The following is a 20,914-nucleotide window of genomic DNA, read 5'->3' on the forward strand; positions in this document are numbered from 1 at the left end:
GTCTGTAAGCCACCAGGAATGGGGTAGCATTGCCTATGCCATGGGAGTGCCCGCTTTGATCCTACACCAGCACCTGTCTTCAGAGGAATGTCCTAAGTCTAGCTTTGCTTTTCTACCTTGTCCTCACTCTAAAATGCAGTTTTGGAACTAGTTAACGGTCACCGAGGCAGGGAAGTGCTGGGGAAGGATAATGGGAACACCTTTTCCCACTCTGCCCTCCAACACCACCCATCTCCTCCCAGTGCTGTGTGGCTGTGTCTGTTGAGTGGTGTGGCCTGATTCATCTGTCTGCGTGGAGGCATTGCCACTTCTCTTTGCCTGGTAAGAGCACAGTGGTCTGGAGATGTTTCTTTCTGAAGATGGGAATAATAGTGCCTGAATTATTGTGCACCTGCATCTTGGGAAAAGAACTGTAATTCAGACTTGATTGACAGATACCTGGAGTGGCTTCCATTAGGTGTTTCTAAATAAAGCTGTATTTGGAAAAGTTAACATGTTCTCCTTACGTGAAGGGTAGGAGGACATCCAGGTATTCTTGCAGACAGAGTGATCTTGGGTCTCTTTGTTCCATCTGCAAAGTTACTACTCTTAGAAAACCCTCTCCAGGGATGCAGAGGCAGTAAATTATTATGAGGAGTAAGTGGTTCCAATAATAACTGTGCAGAGGAAAATGCTAAGAGGTGCTCTTCTGCTGAGCTGATACGACTGTGCTGCCTCCAGAGGACTATTTGTTTGCCTCTGTTCCTTTAGGTTTCCTTCTCCTATCTTGATGAAAAATTTGCTGATGGGAGCTCAGTGCGAGCTGACAAGGGGTCCCTTGACATGTGATCAGGAGCAGTCGGATCTCCTGCAGGCCAGGGATAAAGGCACGGGGAGCCTCCTGACAAGTGATGGCAAGAGGAAAGACTTGAGCCAACCTGAATTGATTTTTGTGAGCAGCACAGACCATTAACAGGACCCAGAACAGGAATCACAGTGTGCTGAAGGGAGCCACAGAGCTCCCTTTACTTTGGTTACCTAAAATTAGACTCTTCTTGTTCCTTAACAATTACCCAATAATTTAGCTCATCTGTAATTTTTTCCAGAGTGCTCATTGTAGTTTTATTGCCAATTAACTTAGCATTCTAGTCTTGGTCTACAGCTGATTGGCCAGTAATTTGAACTAAAGTCCTCATCAAAAGGGCATCATTTGTAAAACAGAGAAGAAATCTCAGAGATGCTGAAATTACTGTTAATTAAATCAGCACATGAATATAATGGGCACATGTGAACAAAATTATGTTTGTTTTTGAACTGTTCTGCTAGCTGGAGAGTAAGTCTTATTAGGACTATTTAATTGTCAGTCTGTATTTGTAAGATGTACAGCAAGCCGAGTCCCTTCCGCATGTATTAATTTTGTATTGTGTGTACATGTGTGAGTGTTGCATACAGTTCTTAGCTTATGCAAATGAACCAGGTTCTTGCCAAGCAGATGCAGTACCATGCTTCTTATGTACATATTGCTGCACTGAAAGCTTTTCTTTTTAAACACTCATTTGTATTTAACTGAACTCTTGTTCAAAGCTGGCACTGACCTCTATATAGTTACTTCTGATTTACATGGCAACAATACTGATTAGGTTTAGTAATTATTTTACATGTATTTCTATTTTTTAAAATTCAATTAAAATAGCATCATAAGGATGGAGCAGAGCAGTAATCAGAGAGCTGTAGAAGTTGTAATGTAGCCTATAAGCTGCTACTGTGTATAAATAAATATCATCCAAAGGTGCCTTAACTTTACTGAAAATGTTAAGCTACAGCTTTATTAAGATAATTGAGGTACTCCAACACAGTGCTTTGGGACAGCCTTGTAATTTTCTGTGTTGCCCAGTTCTGGAGTTGTTGAATTAGCAGTTTCACAGCTCTGCCTCTAGTGGAGCTGGAGGCCAAAACTGCATTTGGTACTGGTTGGGGCTTTCCTGTGAGCCTGTTCGAGAGCAGTCCAGCGCAGAGGACTGCTCTCACAGTTCCTCTGTGGGAGAGGCCGTCAGTGCTTAAGAGAGCAGAGAGGAGCAGGCTGCAATTTGCAGGTTATTTGAGAGGTGACAAATGCACTTCCTGCTGTGGCCACGTGAACAGGGGAAGAAATGGGGGCAGTGAGTTTCAGGGGATGAATGCTGGCATCCCACTGAAATCCATGGTCAAAGGCAGTGAGAAGCGAATTTACTTTTGCATGACCTTTGGCATCTTCTGATTCTGGGTTGGTAAATGCACTGAGATGGCAGGGACAGGAGTCCCTGCCTTCCCAGCTTCTGGGAATGCCACTGCCCAAAACCTCAGCGCCGTGAGACTGGTACTGGGGTGTCGCTTGTGCTGGAGCTTGGAAGAGAGCCCGAACCTGCTCTTCTCAGGTCCTGCAGAGGCAGAACCTTTCCTGGACTTGCACACTGATCACAGCCAGCATTTGCTATTCCTTCTTGTGCAGTCTCCTAAGGGTTGTATTGCAAAGTGTAGGAGGAAAAAGGCAGAGAATGTCATTGAACAATTGCAGGTTGGCTAGAGCACTTCATTCATCCCTGTTCCTGTACATGTCCCGTTTCCTTGTGTTGTCCTGCCCATAAGGATGGGCAGGAGCAAGGTTATTCCTGTAGTGTTGCCTTGGCTCTGAGAAAGAGGGGAAGCCACAAGAACTGAAGTTTGATAGGAAGAAAATTCAGAGCCACCTGGTCACTGCAGCATTTTGGTATGGGTTAACATGCTTGACATACATATACTTCATGTTGCTAGAGATTTGTCACAAATGAGAATTTGATCTCTGTCTCTCATTAGTGTGTTATTTTTTCCTTAGAGTATGGATGTCAAAATGCATTTGATCTGGTGTGGAGTTAAAAGCAATCATTGTTTCAGCCTCCATTTTGAGGCTCACCTAAGTAAAATTGAGTTTCAAAGGGGAAAATATGCCATTGAATTTTTCGTCAGAATAGGGAGTTGTGATGGTTATTTAGCCTTTTGCTTCTAGATTGCCAGTTAAAATCTAACTCTGCCAACAGAAACCAGAAATGTTTACCCCGTAATATTATCTGGTTTCTAGGGACTAGCAGTCTATGTTAAAAGCAAAACTTCAGCACTGTAAAATGCGATAGCCCTCAGACAGTGGAGTGGTGTGAGTCAAGATTACAGAATTCGAGATTTTTAAGAGCATTTCATGAATGGGTTTCTGAAAGCTAAGACACCAAGAGATAGTCACTGCATGTTTTTTTTTTTTTTTTTTTTTTTTTTTTTTTTTTTGTTTTTTTTTTTTGAATGGTTTGCTGTTTAGCTCCTAAACACCTGTGCCCAAGTAGTGGCTCTTACGGCTGCTTTAGTTCTTATGGTTGGACAAGGGGGAGACTTAGGGTCCAAACCCTCTTCCAGTCACTTTTCTAGAAGTTTGTGATGCATGGATGTATCTAGGGACCTTGGTTAGGTCAGCTAAAAAGGAGGCTGTGCAAAGATTTTTACTGAGGCATTTGTGCCTCAGGTTGGTCCTTTAATAAAGTCTTAGGTGCACTGGAAACTCCCACGCAAAATCTAGGTCCTGGCTCTCCGAAGGACTGATGAAGGACTGATGCATCAAAAGAAGTTCATATTTATCATTTATTTTCAGTGTGAATTTGCTACTTGAAATCTTGAAATTTAATATTACTTACTGTTTATAAATTGCATAGTTTTCTTAATTGCATAACTTACTTAAAATGTAAGTTTACTTAAGTAAACTTTTTTTTTCTTTTTTCTTTCTTTTTTTTTTTTTTTAAGAGCACTTTGGCATTGTTCCTAGTTACACAATTACTTGGTCAAGAAAAAAAGTAACAACAATCCTAGTGGCCTCCACAGCCTATACAGAGAATAATGTGAATTTCAAACTTCAATTTCAAATAATTTTGTGTGGTGGAAAGGTATTCATGTTAACAATTAGTCACAGAAAATAATTCTGATAAATGAGTGCATTTTCAAGTTTTCCTAACTAAGCAATTCGCAAAGAGGAAAAGGAATGCAAAATTCATTGAATAAATTATTCATTACATTCACTCAGCTATAGCTAACAGTGAATTGTCTAGACAGTAATTACTAATTTTTAACCTAGGTATGTTCACATAACAATATTGTGTGGATAGCTTCAGTATACAGTGACTTGAGGTAATATTAATGGATGTAAGTCAACTACAGGTGATTTTAATTGGGAAATTATATTGGATTTTGCTATTGAACTTCCATAGCATACTACATAAATATTGAATCTTCTTAATGTTTTTTGCCTGTTGCAAATATAGGCACATGGGGTTTTGTGCTAACTTGATCAATGGATAAACTTTTTTTTTTCTTTTTTCTTTTTTTCCTTGCTGTAAAATTCTCAAAAAGCATTAAACTCAGAATACAAGAGCCTACCAGGACTGATTCAATAACAACATTTTCTGTTTCAGTGCTGACTTGTCTCTAAGCAGCTGTTTGACTCCGTAAGGGAGGGCTCCTGCTTAACTGTTTCTGTTCACCAACAACAGTGCAAGCAACAGAAACCTCAGTCCTTCCCCTTCACCGTCATGGCAAACCCTCCAGGTTTTTGGGGATTCCCTTCATGCCCTAGGTAGTGCAAAACCTCTGCAGTGATGGATCTTGCCTCCTGCTTTGTGGCCAGCAGGCTGGGGGATGCACTTGCTACTGCTCAAAGAAGGACCTGGGGACAGTTTCATCCCAGGAAGGTTCCTGCCACAGCTGCTGGCCACTGCACCAGCAGTCCTGGGGCTCCAGCCCTGCTGCTCCTCGGCACTCCCGTGGGCCTGGTGGTGAAGAAAAGAGGGTGGTTTGAGTTTTTATTAAACCTTTGACTTGTTTGCAGAAATGTCGATTATTATTATAGTTCATTAGAAACCCATAGAAAATAAGAAAATTAGCAAATCATAAATTTTCTAATCATAATTAGAGAATTATAAACTTGAATGGATTTGTCATTGAAGAATGTGCCCTGCACTAAGTGCAAGGTGGCAGGCTTGTGGCATGTTATTGGCTGCTCTGAGCTGATCAGAAACTGTCATTTATAAAGCTTTTCTGTTTCACTTAGGGTAATTCACCTATAAGAAAACAACAGCAGGAGACCCACACAAATGACTGGATATGATACAAAACCCAGGAAATCATAAAAAATTATTTGCATAAAATTTTATTTTCATTGTGTGTCACTTTAAGCTATGCCCCTTGGGGTATGTTTTATAGAGAGACACATTAAATACTAACCACATGTAGCTCCCATTAGCCTTAACACAAGCTATGATTCTGACTTCTGTGTTCTTAACTTAGTGTGATTTGATTTGATACTTAATTGCAGTAATTTAATTAATAGTACTGTAAATAAAAAGACTAAGTTCTGCCCTCCTACACACAGATCTGCACAGCCAGCAGCTCTAGTAGTTCCTGTGAGACAAATATATGTGTCTTAGAGTAGAATTTAGCCCCAAGGAAATATGATAAAATGCCCAAATCCTAGAATGACACCGTAATGGTGTTTGCATCGGAAATGTTACAGTATTAGTTCACGCTTACAGGAGGAGCGTGGCATTTAAAAATAAACATGTGTATTTCCCCCTAATGCTTGTAAGGAGGATATGTCACAGAATTGCCTATAGAGTCATAGAATCATAGAATATCCCAAGTTGGAAGGGACCCATAAGGATCATCAAGTTCAACTCCTGGCACCACACAGGTCTACCGAAAAGTTTAGACCATGTGACTAAGGGCACAGTCCAGTCGCTTTTTAAATTCAGACAGGCTTGGTGCCATGACTACTTCACTGGGGAGCCTGTTCCAGTGTGCAACCACCCTCTTGGTGAAGAACCCCTTCCTGATGTCCAGCCTAAACGTCCCCTGCCTCAGCTTAACACCATTCCCACGGGTCCTATCACTGGTGTTTACAGAGAATAGGTCACCTGCCTCTCCACTCTCCCGAGTAATGTACTCCCCCCGAGTACCTCATTGTAATAGAATTCCATTTTAAAATAGTTTACAAAGACTTGGTTATTAATACTTTTTTATTAATTAGATAAACTGCTATTAAAATTGCAGCAACATCAAAATGGCCCGCTAGGCTATTTACAAGCCATACCTTATGGTTAACTTAGGGTAATAGACGTTTATAACCCTTCTATTGATGTGCCTGTAACCTTCTCTAACACATGCTACTCATGTCTTCTGCACACCTAAAATGCCTATTAAATATTGATTAGTCCCTTATAAACCATTTATAAATAGAAGCGTGTAATATAAAATGTAACATAAAATCATTAAGGCTACATGGTATGGAAGTTAATAGTAGCAATCTTGGTAAGTTAGCCAGTGCATCAATTAAAGGCATTGTATTTATAAACTATTTTCTTAGTTTGAGATAATGGAGCTCCCGCTGAATTTAGGGATGTCCCATAGCATCTACTGAAAGTTTAGTGCTTTTTAAAAACCTCTTTATAAATAAGAGGTGACATAACCCAACTTCAGATCTACCTGGTAAGCCAATTTCTTTCCCTGCGATTTTTAGAAATGACTAGGGCTGGCAAAACTACAGCTCTGAATATTTATAGAGAGGAGGAGCATCATGGTTAGGTGTATGGAAAAGAGGTCTATGTTCCCTGGTGTTGCCGCTATGAAACACACATATTCTGTTGATGTTAATGGAATTATTACGTCTTCTCTAGGTATTAAATCACTGACAGCTGTTTCTATATCAGCCTGAAACTGCACTGAAGTCAGCAGGAGTAACACCCTGCTTCTGAATAATTTCACACTGTTAAGCTTGGAGGTAAAACAAATTTATGTCCCTCCTTACCAGGTGTAAGTGAAATTTGAATAAGAACCTTTGCCTGAGTTTGCCTTGCCATTTAACTTGGTATTATTGCAAATACCACTGACATACATGTATGCTTTAAAATTAGTTTTAATTTGGAAATGGCACTTGACCCCTAAGGATAGCCCACATTTGTGTGTGCCACCATTCTGTTGTGATTAACGGGATATTTAGATAGGCCAGAGCCAATTCTGGTCCTAAGTCTGATGTACTCTGGAAACCTGCAAAACACTGACATTCAGAGTGGAAATGACGAGTACAAAAACGCCCGGCAATAAAGGCAATCAGCAGGCCTTTTTGTTACGCAAAGGAAAAAATCAGATAGATAGAAACAGCAATAAAACAACAATGATTCAAAGTGCTTTCTTTCAAAACATCCCTTGCAATTTCCAGCTGCCTCCCCTCTGTGTCACATCTCACTTCTCAGACAAACACCAGAATCTGTTAGTCTTACTTTGCTGCTGACATTTTTACTTGTTACTCAGTGTCTGTATCTGACCCCCAGCTCTTAAAAGCCCAGCAATTAAGCAAATTCCAAAGAGGATTACAACTGAGAATCAGAGGGTATAAATGTAATTTATCATGGAGTGCTGAGCATGACAAATCATTTTTGTGCCTGGGCCTTGCTTTTTGGAAATGAGTCTGATTTAGAACCACAAACAGCCCCAGCCGTGTCTCAGGGCACGTGTCAGGTGCAGCCGTAAAGCCTCTGCGGATCAGTGCTTGCAGGGTTGGAAACCCTCCCATAGCGCCTGCTTGCCACCAGTTTTGGCAGCTTTTTTCCTTTATGGGGAAATACACTGAGACATCCGTGTGCAAACCAAGCTCCCAGCTTACTTCTGTTCGGAAGAGCTTACCCAAAAGCGCTGTGTTGTAGAAGGAAAACACAGGAATACTGTGAGGTGAGCTCAGGATTCGTGGCTTCTAGGGACAGAAGAGACAGGAGATCTTGATGCAAAAAGTGGTCCAAGTGTACAGTGATGGGGCAAATTTGTTTCTTGATTGTTTTCCTGATGTGAGTTAGTCTCTGATGTGAGTTAGTCTCTGCAAAGTTTGGCTTAGGCTTTCACTGCTACTGAAGGTGGCTAATGTTTCATTGATAAATGAAATCTCTTGCATCAGAAAAGAGTATTAGCATGCATGTGTGTGTTTGCGTGTGTCTGTGTATTGTGTTGTCTTGGGAACAAGGGGAGAAAGCATCACAAACCAGAGCATGCTTTCCATTTAAAGAACATTTGTGCTATTATAAAACTACATACAAAAATAATCAAATTCATTCATCCATTCCACAAGCATCTTGCTACAGACAGCAGTGTGCAGCGTGAGCATGCAGATCCCGTGCAAAGATGACAGGAAGCCACTTGACTTTGTTACCGAGCTTCTTGTTGAATAAAGGAGTTGACAGTGGTAAAGTTGCTAATAATGTGAAAAAAAAAAAGGTATGAACTTTTTTCAGAAGGCTTGGCAATGCCCCATGTGTACATTAAAATTACTAAGATATGAAATAGGTCTGAAGTATTCACGCTGCAAAACAAAGCGGACAAGTTTACCTTACATATAAGAACAGCTGCTTCAGCATATTGGCCTCAAAGACTCAGTATGTTGAAACAGCTGTCCAAGTGTTTTGCAGGTTAATCTTCTCAGTTAATCACCGTGTCCTTTTTTTTTCTTTCTGATTTATAGTAATGTTTCTACATTCCTTGTGGCCATGTGGACAAAATAGTAAATAGAAAGTTTTAGTCATTGTTGAAATGCGTGTCAGAAAACCTGTGTGAGGAGAAAAGCTGTCTTCAGACTGACACCGAGTCTTGGAGAAACCTTGTCAGCTCATGAGCTGGGCTCAGCAGTCAAATTATGGTGGTTTCTGAAACATAAATTTCAGGGGAGAACATGATTAACCAGAGTCGCTAGCAAGATTGGTCTGTGAGACAGGAGAAGTCTGGACTTTTGCATTATGTTCTGTGAAAGAAATGAAAAAGGGCATTCTCTGTTAGCTGGTGTTCCCAAGTCAACAGGAAGCTTTCACGTCAAGGAACCCACAAGCCACAGTTGCCAGTGGTCTGACCAAAGCTCATTGGGCTGCAGCCTGGAAGAGCACAACAGCTCCATGATTTGGGTCTCTGGTAAATAGCTGAAGGCTGCCGGGGTGGCAACTGCATGGCAGCCTGAGTTGTCTTGTTCTTCTGCACTCAGATATGTGTTTCAGACAGCCACTCTCAGAAAAATCTGCTCGCAATCCATTTGACCAGAAATAGATAAAACCTAAACATCATTTCCAACCTTTATAAATATCACTGCACATGCACAAATAGCAAAATTTTTATATATCATATCCCAGTCCACCTGGGAAAAAAAGATGTCAATGTTTTTTAATCAATTCAGGGTTTCTGGCTTTGTTTTCACAAGAGACCATGCAGTATAAGAGGTATTATAAAAGTTGGTGAAATATAAGCTACAATAGCCATGCAGAGTTATGCTTAATGGGTTCTAAAGCCTTTTCCTCTGCACTAATTTTCCCCTGATTTTAGCTTTATTCCCCTCTGGAATGAATAGCAATGCATGCTGGAATATGGATTTACAGATTCAAATGCTATTTATGAGATTCTTGGCCAACAAAAGAGAAAAGAAGTTACACGAGTGCTGCAGAGGGAAGCTGCTGCAAGCCGTGCCTGCCTGCACACAGGGCTGTCAGGGGCTGCTTTGTGAAGTGCTTCTGCTTAATGTGGCCAGGGCTGACCACATCAGGCTGTTGATTTTCCTCAGCCCCATCGCTGACCTGGCCAGCTAGCTCACACCTCATCTTCTCTTCCCCTGTCTTGACTTGTCATTAGGAAGAAATAAGGTTGCAATTTTATTCCAGCTTGCTCTCTCTGATAGATTTTGGTAGCTTGCATTGAGTATATGTACCAGAGTTCATTTACAGCATTATTGAGAGAAAAGTCCAAAACTAAATCAACAACTTGCACAATTGTCTTTAATAACAAAGAATAAGAAAAATAGTATTAAAATGATAGGCATTGCTTCATTTAAGAAAGTATAGCCTTTAGACAGTTCATTAAATTTAGTGTCGTTTAACAAAAAAAGAAGAAAAGAAAATGTTTGATGTAGTTGCTGTATTCCTGTGTGTGATCTTAGAAGATGGTTTTGGTTGACAATTTTGTATTATGTTGGCTATGAGAAGAACAAACAGTTGTCATTCAAAACTAGCCTGCAGAGAAACAGGGGAATTTAGAATGAAACTTGCAATCATCTTTTTCTGCATTTTATGGTGAGATGTCTTCTGTCAATAGTTCCTGGGCATTTGGAAAGTGATGAAGTTGCATCATGGCAAAGGAACAAAGATGTATTGAAACATTTTTTGTTTCAGGATCCAATTAATCCATTTTCAGATCATTCCTCTTGACTAGAAAATTTGAAATTTCACTAGTATAAATCAGATACTTCACTCACAATGTTCTCAGTACTTTTTATCTGTCCGGACTTTCTTTTTCCCAGTAGACATAGGTTCAGCTTTTGTAGGTGAATACTCTCACCAAGGTTTTGCAAGTAGATGTAAGAAGTTAGTGCTCTTTGAGTGATGATTTATTATTCAATTTATCTGAGACTCTACCTTCTTAGAGGAACATGTTGAAAGCATAGAAAAGTGTAGTGCAGGTAGCCAGAGAATAGTTGCACAGGCAGGACTCAAATGGGGCTTAAGGACTACTGCAAAGTGGAAAAAAAACATGGAATGTTCTTTCATCCTGTATGTCACCAGTGGGAAGTACTGGCCCACATCTGTGCCATGGAAGCCCATTTCAACGACTGAGGAGGTTAGAGGCCATCAGGGAGGGAGAACAATGCTGAATACATCAAGGTGTAAGAAAGGGAAGAGAAAGCCAAAAAAAAAAAAAAAAAAAAAATAGGAAGGTGAGGAGATCTCGCTCTTTTTGATGTGGTAATTATATAGGGGTGCTTTCAAGTGAAAGCACTTTTGAGCTGGAATTCTGTGTTACATTTTTGAAGGTCTTTAGATGCAACACTTTCTCCTCTTTTGTCACTCCTTCACTAAAATGCTGTGTCAAAATGCCAGAGAACCGTATCTTTTCTTAAGCTCTGTTTTCTGTAAAAAGCATATTATTTTGTATTTGTCCATTTAGCAGGAGCAATGACTATACGGCAAAAGGACCCCATCAGCTTCAGTACAAGAAAGAATATGGCATTAGACCTGGCCTTAGACCTGGCCTTCTTCCCACCTTAAAACTGTAAACAATTTGAAATTCATACTGTGAAAGAAAAAATAAATGTACTATCAATTGGGAAAGCTGCCTATTTTTAGAGGGAGGGAAAAGAATGAATGGTTAACACAGCCAGTTTTAAGGAAGATGAATTTCCTTAATGGAAGCAAATAGCAACTATAAATAACTATTCATTCCGTTTGAACAGTCCAGTAGTGGTGATTTCTCTTTGCCAGTGAGCTGGGCTCTGTAGTCATTTGCATCGCATGTTAAGTAAAATGGCAGCAAATGGGAGACATTTTCCTCCTCCAAGGTAGTTCTTGTAGATGAGCTCTTTAACATGAAATGGGTAATTCTCTTTTTACTCACTTCCTGTACCTAGTTTGTCTTTCTGGAAGATCAGTATTTTTCCCATTACTTATAATGTAACAGATTCTAAAGAAATAATTGTAAAGTTTGAATTGAATAATTTATTAATGACTTAAGAAGGCTAGTTATTAAGATAATGCTTTAGAAGCAAAATATAAGGTCTTTTTTTCATTTTCCTTCTGTCCTTTAGTGCTTTTTGCTGAGACAGAAAACCAAGTCAGCCACTACTTTTTATAGTTTACAAACATTTTAAAACTAAATGGTTTGAAGCGACTTCGGAGTCTCTGCTTGGACTGAATTTGGGGTTGAGGGGTAAGGACAAGAAACCATTGTAAAAGTTCTTTATTGAAGAGACATGCTGTGATTTTGATATGTACTTGCTTCACAAGTGGAAGACCTTTGTCTGTTTACAGAATGCTTCTATCAAAAACTAATAATACTGTCACTTTCTATTTCTGTTCCCGAGAATCATTAATGTCATCCCCCTTGTCTACTTGTTGCCTTGGCCCATCACAAACCACCTGTGAGACGACATCAGGAGCCTTCTTTAAGTGGAACATTTTGTAACAGTTTCATATTAAGAGGTATTCTGTGATTTCCTCTCCAGTGCATGCAGTTGTCTATGGCATTAGAGTATATGCTAGTATGCCATTATCATTTTCTGCTTAAGAAAGGTGACAAGTAATAGTCTTTCTTTCCTTGCATCTGTTATTCGTCACTTTATTTGTAGCCCTCCATATTTCTTAACAATCACTGACATTTGTTTTGCTGCATAACTGAATTTCAGTTAACTAACCAATAAATTAACTGAGATGTTGCATGCTCAGCATTTACTTGTTATGCAAAAAGGCCATTTGGTAGGAAAGATGAGGGAATTGGTATTTAAACTGTACAGAACCAACAGCCTGAAGACAGCAAGTTTGAGGAACCTTGCAGGAAAGGCATGGATGTAGGACACTGGAAATAGGGATTCAGTTTCTTGTGTCACTGGCCTGGTGGGATTTCTTCTGCCTAAGTATTTTGTCTGTGAAATCAAGGTAATTGTCTTATTGTCTTTGAAAGCTGAGAACTGTTTTTAAAGTGTTGAAGAATAAGACACTCTAAAAAGTAAATTAAATTAAACATTCAATGGAAGTTTTAGAATAGATGAAAGAGTGACGGGAAAAGATTAAATATTAAATTATTTAATCCTGATTTCACAGGACGTTTACATTTGTGTAATTTCATGATGTTTCCTATCATTATTGTTTCTTGCACCAGTCTAGCTGAGAGCAGAACCCAGGAAGTCTATTTTTTTTGCTCACAGGTTCTTACAGTGTTCTTCAGTGCAAGGGTCTTTGTCTCTCAAAAGCTGATGGACTCTGGAAAAACACTGATGTTCTGAAAGCAGTGGCTCAGATTTTGAAACATAGGTGGTATTTTCCTAGTCTGCAGCAAATACATGCGCTGCACAAGAGTTCACTGAGAAAATCAATCATGAAAGGAAAAAAATGGGATTTCATTCTGAACTTAAATAAAGAAGAGGTCATTCTTTATAAAAGTTGATCAGAAAAAGAAGTAATCAGACATAGGGGCAGGACAGAACAAGACAGCACTTCTGAATAGGTACAAGGTTTCTGAACAGGTACAACAGATTGAAAAATTAAAACTGAGAGCAAAACTCAAGCCATGAAAGAGCAGAGGAAGGAAGAAATACCTCCAGAAATCCTTAGAACAGTCAGAAGACTCTCAGACACTCAGAATATTCTCATTTGAAAAAAAAAACAAAAAAAAAAAACAAAAAAACAAAATTTTTGATTTCATCTTTTTCTCAAAAGGAAATGTTTTAATAGATGTCTTCTTTACACATGTTGATTTTTTTCAAGAAATTATGTTTTTCTTGTTGAAAAAGTTTCCAGGCCATTCTAAACACAAGCAGGAGGCATCTGCTGTCATTTTCATTTGTTTAAACAAAAAGTAAATGTTGAAGAATTGTAAGACACAAACTCATTCAGTCGGAGTGGCTGTGCAAGGATGAGGAGCATACTTGGAGCATCCCAAAATGAGTAAGTAAAACACTGGAAAGCTCTGAGTTTGCAACGATAGTAAAATCTGGTGCCTGGACTGGGTACAGATATGATCTCTTGCTTTTTATTTTCATTCCATCAAATGCAGCAGTACGCAACTTTATGAAATGAAGTAGATAAAAAGCATGGTTCTATAATCTGGGAAGCCTGTGTCACAGTTAGGAAACATGCAGTGGTGTAAAATTGCTAAGGCTGTCTTAGGAGTAAAGGACCTTACAGAAATGTAGAGATCCTAATTGTTTATAATTTTGAAAACAGAAGGGGATAGAGCTTGTCTCCTCCTATTCTAGATATCAAGTCTAAACTAGACACAAGCCCATTAATAGGTAGTGGAGAGAGAGAAAACTTATGAAGTGTCACTTACGCTCTCCTAAAATATGTGGCTAAGGCAAGAACTGCCAGAGAATGCATCACTCGCTGCAGGCACCTGGGGGGAAGAATAGCATTTTGGAGGGAGAGCAGGCAGTGGGAAACAGTCTGCTTCCAAAGTGCCTGCTGTCTGCAGCACTGTGTGCATATATGTTTCACATCCTGGCAGTAGTTGAATGGAAGCCCATGAAATTGCTTCAACAGGTAAAGTAAGTGGAACAATCTGGTCCTGACAGATAAGACCATCTTCAAGAAAAAACCTCTTCTTTGGATAATGCATGGGTCTTTCCTGTCAGGTCCATGTTCTTTGGTAAATGATATCCTCCTTTTGTGGAACAGTGCATGTGAGCATCCAGCAGATCTCCACTCCATTTTAAACTCCATAATGTACTTCTCAAACACAGTTAATAAGTATATGCATCTACCTCTGTCTAGAAAATACAGTTCATCGTTGAATGTATTTTGTACATTATAAGCCCAGGACTTACTCCAGTATTTGAACTGTGCTGAGGAAGAAGATATAAAATCCAATCTTCCTGAACCCTGTTAGTGAATGTTAGACAGCTGTCTTCTGTCAGGGGATTTTAGAGGACTCTGCAAGATGTCACAGTCACTTTTCGATATATCTTGTTCTGCTCATAAATAGGTATTATTAAGCTATACCAATTGTGTGAGTAGCCTAATGAAGCAAGTCACCATGTCCAAAGCAGAAAGAGAACCCATGCTCCTTCCATGAGGCGATGTTCCTGCAGGATGTTGGGAAGTCATGTAGACATGCTGTAATTAATTTATGCATTCTTCTATAGCATTAAACAGCTGTTATTATGGAAGGACATGGATTTCTGCCCAGGTAGCACTCGTGGTAGATGAGCCCACAGATTGCAGCAATAAACTCACGTGATACGCGACCTTATGTTTCAATATCTGTGGTTTTGCACTTGTGAAATTGAAGCCTTTTCGAGCCGGTGAGTTGACAACTCTCCCATTGCACCAGTGGCAAGAAATTTCCTCAGAAAAAACCCTCCTTCCAGTCTCTCCAAAAGAAATTTGAACAAGTGGGGAAGGAACTGGAGAACTGTCTGAAAGAAATTCTTCAAAATGGCTATTTACAATGTTGTTAAATATTCTTAAACCTATAGGGCCAAAGTTTCACAGTGACCAGAAAAAATTATCTTAGACTACTGTCAATACTCAAGTGAATCCAGTAGTTACCTTTCATAAACTAGACAAAACTTGGCCTCCCCAGATTTTTCTGTAGAAAAAGCAATGCCTTTGAAGAATGTTTGGATGAATATCATGGCCATCTGAAAATGATTATTTGTTTTTGGATCTTACAGGGGATTGTGTCATTGCACTTGAGCAGACGGCTCTACCAATTTGGAATCCTCCTGAATTCTGGGGGATGTTATTTGATTTCAAATGGAGACAGTCCGTGATTTTATTAACCCACAGAACATGGTCACACTTTTCTGGAATAAAAAAAAGAAGAAAAAACACAACAGCATTAAGTGAACTGTGACATTCTAAATGTGCTTATTTACTATTGAGAAGAACTGGTGCAAGTCTATCAGATGAGTGTTCGAGTATCATACAGATTGTTAAGCACAGTGTGGGTGACTGATAGAGTTTACCATAAGACGTTTAGGCTGACTTTAGGTTCTTTATTTCATGGTATGATAAAAAGTCTGGAAATGCAACCCCCGGAGCTCTTGGTGTCTGTATTCTTTGTGCAAACAACTAAAATCAGATGCGTGATAGCTGCTCCTCAGTTGTAAGAATTTCCCACTCCTTCTACTTCAAGCATGTACTTCAGAGTGATGGTGTCATGACGTTTAACACAGCAGGTTTGGAGAATGAACTCTGCTGGGGCATAATGGGCTGAAGTGAAACAGCATGAGCTCAGCCTCATGAAAGGTCTTTTGCTCATGCAGAAGGCACTGTACTTAGCTGAGACAGTAGAGACTGCCTGACAGGTTGCAATTACTTCTGCCAAATGCACCAGGCTGCATTCTGAACCTTTGCTTAATGGGGGCAGATCTGTTCTGAGTTATAAAAAAAAAAAAATAAAATAAAACTGCCTCAGGTCATAAATATGATCGCGTCTGTGCTTCTAATCAGGTTTCACCTTCAGCAGCAGGTTTTGCTTATTCATCCTAGATAAACCTCAAAATGAGCTGAATTTCCTTCATAAAAAAACATGGGAAGGGCATAAATCTCAGCTTTAGTTTCCACAAACTCCAAGACAGAATTGCCACTCTGTCTGATCATTTTTGCCAGGTACACCCGGCTAAGATAAGAGCTTCCTTCAACATATCTGTGGCAAAAGGACAAGTTATGAAATAAGATTCCACTTTGCAGTCTCTGTATCATGCTTTTTTTTTGTGCTGTAGCAAATTGTTTTTGCAGCACACACTGTAATATGCATCTAGAATAATATTTAGTTAGGCCAACAGTTGCTGCTTACATTGTTCTGTAACAACCGGTGATTAAGAACCTCTCTGTATGGTTCAATCTCCATTAATTAATTTCCTCTGCAGAATATATACACCTGCCTATTCTTCCTCGGAAATCCCAATATGATGTAAAGCTATTTTGCAGCTAAACAAAGGATGTAAAGGATGACTTTTAACTTTGACAGCAGTATTTGTGATTTACCATCTGTTATAGCTGATCACTCCTAATAGCAGTATGCTGGATAAGAAGCCGAAATAAGGAAACAGCGGGAGACAGAGGAAGGTTGGAGGGGAGTGGGAATGATCTAGCAACCCGTGTGCTGACAAGCAGGAGGTCCTGTGCATGGTTACACTTTGGGCCTCACTCTGACATCTGAAAACATGGCAAAGAGTTGATCCCGCAAGTCGCTGCACTGAAAAGATGTTTGCAGGACAAGGAATTAACCGTTGTTCAGCCCTTTATTAGGCCCTGTGACTGCTTTTTCACTTGCACAGCCTGTCCTGAGTGGAGGCAAGTGGCAGGCTGTCAGGATTGCAGGGTCAGCCCGTATCCACTGGGCAGCTCGCTGTGCTGCCACCAGCATTGTGCTGGGCTCTGCCTCCGTGGCATGCCATGGAGCAACTGTATGAACTCAGGGAGGAAAAAGGGTAAAGAATAATGTGAACTCTTTGCAAGATTGTTTGTATTTTCTACCATGTTTTATGTCTTTAATAAACACAATCTCAGTTGTTTGTTCTCTCCACTGGTTGACAAAATGGCAAATCTTACCTGATATAATGGTGGAAAATATAAATAGCTTTCTAGCAACAAGGCTTCATTAATATGTATTGGAAACCTAAAACGGTAGTCAGCTACAAGGGGGAAAATGTACAGAATTACTATGGATTATAATAATTTCAGCAAAGCTTCTAATTTATATATTAAGCTTGCTTAATGGACTTACAGTGCATTGCTCTTTGATCTGAAGAAAAAGGTGCTGAATAATTTATCAAATAAAAAAGGAAACAATCCCATAGCCCAGCCCACACATCACATTCTGCCCTATAATTTACATTTTTTAAGAGATGCCATTTCGAGGCAGGAGAACTGGTTCCTAAAGAATCCTTCTAATATTACAAATGTATTTTCATGAGGTACACTCTGGGGAAAAAATACTAATGAGGGAATGCAATTCTGCAGACAAATATTTTAGGTCTATGCCTTCCTCACTAAAGACAGTCATTTCAACTAAATGCCAAAAGGCATTTAACTGTAACATTTGTCAGCGGAATAGGATTGGCTTCAGGTTTCCCTTCTGATTTACAATTGAGTGTTTATTGGGTCTGCTGTACTGTAGTGAGTTTTGTTAACCTCTAAAAAGCCAACATCCAGCCTGTGTATTAATCACAAGGATGATAATCTGTCACAGTAAATTGGGTTGCTCTGGGGTTTTTGTGCTGTGCCAGGAGAGGAAAGGAGAAGGCCAGGGCCTGCTCTGAGGGGCAGGACAGGTTGTGGGGGCGGCTGCAGGCCGTGGGGTGGATAACCCCTGTCAGCTCCTGGCTCCAGGATGGCTCCCTATGAGCTTTGCTGTTTATTTCTGTGCCTCTGTTTTTCAGCTGAGAAAGGGGGGGACCTGTGTCACGTTGGGTGAGCTGCAGGAGTCACAGGCCCAATGAGGATTTAGTTCATCGTGGCAGTGTTTAATGAGTAATTGTTGGGAACGCTGGGTCTGGAGTTCCTCACATGGGTTCGTGCCTACCTATTGTGGTCATTCCTCAGTAATCCCAGCTGCTGGTCACATACACGTGGATCAGCCATGCTGGTAATCACAGCTTTGTTGTGACTTGACAGGTCTCCCATTCACATTTCCCCCATTTGTCCAAAGCAATGAGTTGTCAAACATTTACTATGGCAGTGTGCAGGGTTTATTCATATTTAAATAAAGCCATTATCCTGGCCTTGAGTTTCAGTAGTTTTCTGCTCTTCCTCTTGAGTATTTCTCTCAGTGGTGCCGTCTAATCAGCTTTAGGTTTTAATTAAACAGCTGTCATTTGCTTCCTAGTTCTGTTGCAACCTGATGATGTATTAAATTTTAATTTAGCCTACGCTGGATAATAAGTAGATTCCTTCAGACAACAAAGCAATGCTATTAGCAGGTTACAGTTGTTATTAAGAAGAGCTCTGCTGAAGTGCTAATGCATTCAGGTACAGAGAAGGAACTGGAGATAAACATGCACACAATTATTATTCAGGGATAGTGCTTGCAATATGATTGTTTAGCTTCCACCCGAGGTGCTTGAATTCCAGGTTTTGGTCAAGATCTAGCATCATTGTTGGAAGAAATCAGAAAGGATTTCCAGTTTTTCAACTGGGACCTTTCTGTGTCAGCAGTTAGAGGCTTGTGCTGGTGGTCCCCAAGTGTTTTTCCAGATGTTTCAGTGATGCTGAGCCATGCATGTAAATATAAAAGCCTGTGCATATAAATCAGCCTTATTACCCCTCTCAAGATTTCAAACTGTGCTAGTGGTAAACAGCACAGGTATTTCAAATGCAGTAACATTTTTCCTGTAGTAAACCTTAATCATGGAAATACAAAACAAACCTAACAGAATCTCTTGAAGATCCAAAAAATAAATAATAATAAAAAGAAGCCTGCTTATAAATCTAATGGACAGTCAATTAGTTCAGTTCTGCCTTCATATTTCTTCCTCAGAGGAAATATATTTTTTCAGTCTATAAATAACCAGCTCTTAAAAAGGTCTTTACACTGCCTATTATACTTGCGTAACACCTGATCCAAGCATCAGGCCTCTGAAATATTGATTTTTGCAGTAGAATTGCTTACCAGTGAAGTGTAGTTTCAGTGATACAGCAGTGGCTAATAGGCAGTGTGGGCATCTGTACGTACGGGGGAGGTGGGAAGAGTCAGGACAGTACTTGTGTCTGAAGCCGGGTGAGCACACTGCAGAGCACCCACAGGCAGAGGGTGGCAAGGTGTCACTTCTAAGACCCTTTCTCTCACACTAAGCTTCACAGAGAGTTTACAGAAGAATGCAAATCTCTTTATAAACTTTGCATTATCCTTCAGAGCATCAAAGTATGTTCTCAGCTTGGTAGCTAAGCAGCACTTAGAGTTAAAGGAGGCTCGAGGTTTTGTTTATCCATTGTCACACAGGAGGGTCAACATGATGGTGGTACAACAAATAACACAAAAAGCAAAGGAGAAATTAGTTCAGGCCTGCTGAGAACCTGATTCCAAGTCCACTGAAGTCAAAAGAAGTCTTTCATATATGACTCAGTACGGTTTTGGATCAGACCATAATTGCATCCAAGTGCCACCTGCCCCTGACACATAGGAGTTTTGTAGCTGTGCTAAGAGAAAGTGGTTCAGAAGTAGAATTAGTCACGCGTTCATTCTTTGTGACCTTGGCAAAAATACTATCCCCCTGAAAAGTGTCTGTTGTTGAAGAATGGCTTAGAAATAGCCTGCTGACAAACTGGATGCATTCTGACACAGAAGCACCATGTCTGCATCACGTATGTGGCATGTTTATATCAAATTGATGGCCTAGGGGTATTTGGAATATTTGTCATTGGTTTGGCAAAATCCAACTACCTCTTCTTGACATGTGGATGAAACACCTTCAGTTTGTCTTACACCTGTCTTACACAACCTCTTTCCACCTGAGGTGTAGCTGATTGTTTTTACATGGTAGTGGAGTTTCTTAGTTTTGTTCAAATGTTAGCCTTTGTAAAGGTTTTACAGTTGTTCATTTTTCACTTACTTCTCTGTCTTCCAGCATCCTTCTGTCAGGGATGGCAGCTGGTTATAAATTATCCCATCCAGCAAAGACAGAAACCGGTCACTGGGGTAAAACATCTGGTTTGTGCCTTGCAAAGAACAGGACCAAGATGTATTAATTTCATGCGGCATTATTCAGAAAAGCATCTCTGTTCAGGACAACACTAAAATCTACTTAAATCACGCTGAAATCCGTGTCAAGTTGAGCCACATACCTTTAGTGCTGTTCTGAACAGAAATGGACTCAAGTCCATGTTTAAGTGCTTTTCTGGAACATGACTGCCCATAAAGCTCTAGTAAACTCTATCAGTTAGCTGGCACTAGTGTTATTAGCACTTCAACTCATTTAATTCAAGGTGCTTTTGTAGAAGTTTCCGAATATTGATTAATAATACATCTTAGTTGCAAGTGTTTATTGGTCTTCTACAGCTGTCCTCAGCTTGTGGTCAATGCCCATTATTTTCTATCAATCTAGCTAGCAGACAGAAGCAAATGATAGTGAATATATCTCCCTATGCAAGCTGCCATCAAATTTTTCACTAAAATCCATTTCTTATTCCACCAATTCTAATAATGGAATTTAAAGTTAGATTAGTTGGAAGCAACTTTTTTTTTCTTTTATTTTTTTTTTCCCCTAGCTGGCAAGCAATTAGTTTCACAGAAGTTGAAAAATGAAAAGCAGAGGGATTTAAAGCAGTATTTCCTCTCACAAGTTTTTCTAGAAGGCTGAGCTGAATCTTTTCTGAAGCACAGATCATTCCTTGTTCTGCGTGTGTATGAAATGTTGGACCTGCAGTAAGGACTGCTT

General features: G+C 39.8%; 1 protein-coding gene across 1 annotated transcript in view; it reads left to right on the forward strand.

Moving 5' to 3' along the window:
• The window catches only part of TMEM132B (transmembrane protein 132B), a gene marked incomplete at both ends in the record, with an annotated part of 250,739 nt that overhangs the window by 185,663 nt on the left and 44,162 nt on the right, over positions 1–20,914 (forward strand). The gene's annotated exons all lie outside the window — the stretch shown is intronic.

Source organism: Netta rufina (genome assembly GCF_964035555.1).
Source record: "Netta rufina genome assembly, chromosome: 17".
Lineage (NCBI taxonomy): Eukaryota > Metazoa > Chordata > Aves > Anseriformes > Anatidae > Netta > Netta rufina.